The 2,500-nt window shown below is 60.6% G+C and overlaps 1 pseudogene; it reads right to left on the bottom strand.

Moving 5' to 3' along the window:
• LOC126447851 (large subunit ribosomal RNA) overlaps positions 1 to 2,500 on the bottom strand; it is a 5,815-nt pseudogene that overhangs the window by 2,574 nt on the left and 741 nt on the right.

The following is a 2,500-nucleotide window of genomic DNA, read 5'->3' as shown; positions in this document are numbered from 1 at the left end:
TATCCCAGGGGGGTGTCCGCCGGAAGGCGGAACCATCTCCTGACGGCGGCCCGGATGGTGACGTCGGCCGACTTCAATGCACCCACCCGGGTGCGGCTGAGGGCCAGCCCGTGGTACAGGCCAGGGAGAAGTACGTTGGTGAGAGCGTGGAGGCGCTGTTGCGGCTTCAGCGGAGCTCGGGAGATGACGTCAAGCTGCTCCACCAGGTGGCGACGTGGATTGAAGACGCAGCGACCCGCCGTGGAAAATTGCAGCCCCAGGTACCGGAAGGTTTCACCCACACGCAGGGCAGGCATGGTGGTATTGCCTGCTGTGAAGGTGACATTGCTGTCCACCTTCACCTTCTTCTCGCGCCCTGACGCGAGAGTCATAGTTACTCCCGCCGTTTACCCGCGCTTGCTTGAATTTCTTCACGTTGACATTCAGAGCACTGGGCAGAAATCACATTGCGTCAACACCCGCTAGGGCCATCGCAATGCTTTGTTTTAATTAGACAGTCGGATTCCCCCAGTCCGTGCCAGTTCTGAGTTGATCGTTGAATGGCGGCCGAAGAGAATCCGCGCACCCGCGCGCCCCCGGAGGAGCACGCTAAGGCGGACGCGGCCTCGCAGCAAGGAAGATCCGTGGGAGGCCAAGGCACGGGACCGAGCTCGGATCCTGCACGCAGGTTGAAGCACCGGGGCGCGAACGCCGCGCAGGCGCGCGCATCCTGCACCGCCGGCCAGCACGAGGCCGACCAACGGCGAGAGCAGACCACGCCCGCGCTAAACGCCCGCACTTACCGGCACCCCTACGGCACTCACCTCGCCCAGGCCCGGCACGTTAGCGCTGACCCACTTCCCGACCAAGCCCGACACGCCCCGATCCTCAGAGCCAATCCTTATCCCGAAGTTACGGATCCAATTTGCCGACTTCCCTTACCTACATTATTCTATCGACTAGAGGCTCTTCACCTTGGAGACCTGCTGCGGATATGGGTACGAACCGGCGCGACACCTCCACGTGGCCCTCTCCCGGATTTTCAAGGTCCGAGGGGAAGATCGGGACACCGCCGCAACTGCGGTGCTCTTCGCGTTCCAAACCCTATCTCCCTGCTAGAGGATTCCAGGGAACTCGAACGCTCATGCAGAAAAGAAAACTCTTCCCCGATCTCCCGACGGCGTCTCCGGGTCCTTTTGGGTTACCCCGACGAGCATCTCTAAAAGAGGGGCCCGACTTGTATCGGTTCCGCTGCCGGGTTCCGGAATAGGAACCGGATTCCCTTTCGCCCAACGGGGGCCAGCACAAAGTGCATCATGCTATGACGGCCCCCATCAACATCGGATTTCTCCTAGGGCTTAGGATCGACTGACTCGTGTGCAACGGCTGTTCACACGAAACCCTTCTCCGCGTCAGCCCTCCAGGGCCTCGCTGGAGTATTTGCTACTACCACCAAGATCTGCACCGACGGCGGCTCCAGGCAGGCTCACGCCCAGACCCTTCTGCGCCCACCGCCGCGACCCTCCTACTCGTCAGGGCTTCGCGGCCGGCCGCAAGGACCGGCCATGACTGCCAGACTGACGGCCGAGTATAGGCACGACGCTTCAGCGCCATCCATTTTCAGGGCTAGTTGCTTCGGCAGGTGAGTTGTTACACACTCCTTAGCGGATTCCGACTTCCATGGCCACCGTCCTGCTGTCTTAAGCAACCAACGCCTTTCATGGTTTCCCATGAGCGTCGATTCGGGCGCCTTAACTCGGCGTTTGGTTCATCCCACAGCGCCAGTTCTGCTTACCAAAAGTGGCCCACTTGGCACTCCGATCCGAGTCGTTTGCTCGCGGCTTCAGCATATCAAGCAAGCCGGAGATCTCACCCATTTAAAGTTTGAGAATAGGTTGAGGTCGTTTCGGCCCCAAGGCCTCTAATCATTCGCTTTACCGGATGAGACTCGTACGAGCACCAGCTATCCTGAGGGAAACTTCGGAGGGAACCAGCTACTAGATGGTTCGATTAGTCTTTCGCCCCTATACCCAGCTCCGACGATCGATTTGCACGTCAGAATCGCTACGGACCTCCATCAGGGTTTCCCCTGACTTCGTCCTGGCCAGGCATAGTTCACCATCTTTCGGGTCCCAACGTGTACGCTCTAGGTGCGCCTCACCTCGCAATGAGGACGAGACGCCCCGGGAGTGCGGAGGCCGCCGCCCCGTGAAGGGCGGGGAAGCCCCATCCTCCCTCGGCCCGCGCAAGGCGAGACCTTCACTTTCATTACGCCTTTAGGTTTCGTACAGCCCAATGACTCGCGCACATGTTAGACTCCTTGGTCCGTGTTTCAAGACGGGTCGTGAAATTGTCCAAAGCTGAAGCGCCGCTGACGGGAGCGATTATTCCGCCCGAGAGCATCCCGAGCCAACAGCGGCGCGGGTCCGGGGCCGGGCCAGGTAGGTCCGTCATCCGGGAAGAACCGCGCGCGCTTGCCGGGAGCCCGAGCGCCCAAAGGGGCGAATCGACTCCTCCAGAT

Source organism: Schistocerca serialis, unplaced genomic scaffold (genome assembly GCF_023864345.2).
Source record: "Schistocerca serialis cubense isolate TAMUIC-IGC-003099 unplaced genomic scaffold, iqSchSeri2.2 HiC_scaffold_546, whole genome shotgun sequence".
Classification (NCBI taxonomy): Eukaryota; Metazoa; Arthropoda; class Insecta; order Orthoptera; family Acrididae; genus Schistocerca; species Schistocerca serialis.
Note: the sequence above shows the minus strand (reverse complement) of the source record. Positions and strands in the feature narration are given on the sequence as shown.